Source organism: Bison bison, unplaced genomic scaffold, assembly GCF_000754665.1.
Source record: "Bison bison bison isolate TAMUID 2011002044 unplaced genomic scaffold, Bison_UMD1.0 scf7180017864349, whole genome shotgun sequence".
In the NCBI taxonomy this organism is placed as follows: domain Eukaryota; kingdom Metazoa; phylum Chordata; class Mammalia; order Artiodactyla; family Bovidae; genus Bison; species Bison bison.
In genome coordinates, this window is record NW_011494921.1 from 4,715,644 (window position 1) to 4,716,670 (window position 1,027).

Genomic DNA, 1,027 nt, shown 5'->3' on the forward strand with positions numbered 1-1,027 from the left:
CCATCCTGGTGACCCGGCTCAGGTGGGAGGCTGCCTGGGGTGCCCCTGGTACCCGTCTGTGCTCTGGTCCTCTGCCCCCCCAGAGACCACCCTGCACTCTGCTCCACCATGAGGGGTTTAAGAGAATGAGACCAGCTCAATGTGTTTGCAAGGTTCCCTTGACAACCAGGTTCCCCGCCTGAAGCAGGATGCTGAGGGTCTGACCTCGACCCTGGGCCTGACCTCGCCAGAGGTGGCCTCGAGGCTGAGGGCGGCTGCCCGCTTCCAGCTGGGCTGTTGGTGGCCCTCCTCTCTCCCCCGGGCCTGGTGGCGAGCGGCCCCTCTGTGGCAGACAAGCTGCTGAAGGGAGGAGACGGGGTCAGAGAGGTCACACCAGCCCCCAGGGACCCACGGGGGCAGTGCGAGAAGCTGATCGGCCCCTCCCTGGGGTCTTCGGTTCCCACGGCCATCATCCTGGGTCTCTGCAGGGCCGCCCCTGAGAGCAACAAGTGAGGTCAACTGCACTGGGCACCCGGGGAGGAAGCGAGGGCAAGAACTGGGGACTCACGCGGCCAAGGTCCTTCTGGATCGAATATCTGGCAGTCATGTGATTAAAGCGTGGTGAGCTCCAGGCACGTAGCAGTGCGGAACGGTCTGCCTTTAGCTGGTCTGGCTCTTCAGTCTGAACAAGGCCACGCAGGGTTGAAAACTGGTAACTTCACTCTGGGAAGTGTATGTAAAAGTCCCACGGTGCGAGACTGCTTAGAAGTTGCCAGAACGTATGATTTCCCTTTAATCACAGCGAGACCTGCCTGTCAGCTGTCGCTTCAGCATCTTCAGTGTGCAGCTGGGGGTTTCCTTCCCACATGACCCTACACCCCTTCCAAACGGGCCTATCTGTAGACGAACTTCTCCCGCAGAGAAAAGAAGGCTTTCCCCAAGCACTGGGGGAGGTGAGCGCAAGGGCTCGGGGAGGAAATGTGTGCCCTCCCCTCCTACCATCAGGTCCCCTCTCTCCAAGGCTGTGTCTGTTCCTACAGCCAGTGAG

At 60.8% G+C, this 1,027-nt stretch overlaps 1 long non-coding RNA gene across 2 annotated transcripts in view; it reads left to right on the top strand.

Annotated features, from left to right (window-relative positions):
- Nucleotides 1-559: 559 nt before the first annotated feature.
- Nucleotides 560-1,027, top strand: part of LOC104999247 — a 6,466-nt gene continuing 5,998 nt past the window's right edge. The window contains exons 1-2 of one of the 2 annotated variants that reach the window (XR_826573.1): nt 560-932; nt 1,020-1,024. This is a non-coding gene — a long non-coding RNA (uncharacterized LOC104999247). The remainder of the gene's footprint in view (nt 933-1,019; nt 1,025-1,027) is intronic. The other variant, XR_826574.1, reaches the window with a different exon arrangement.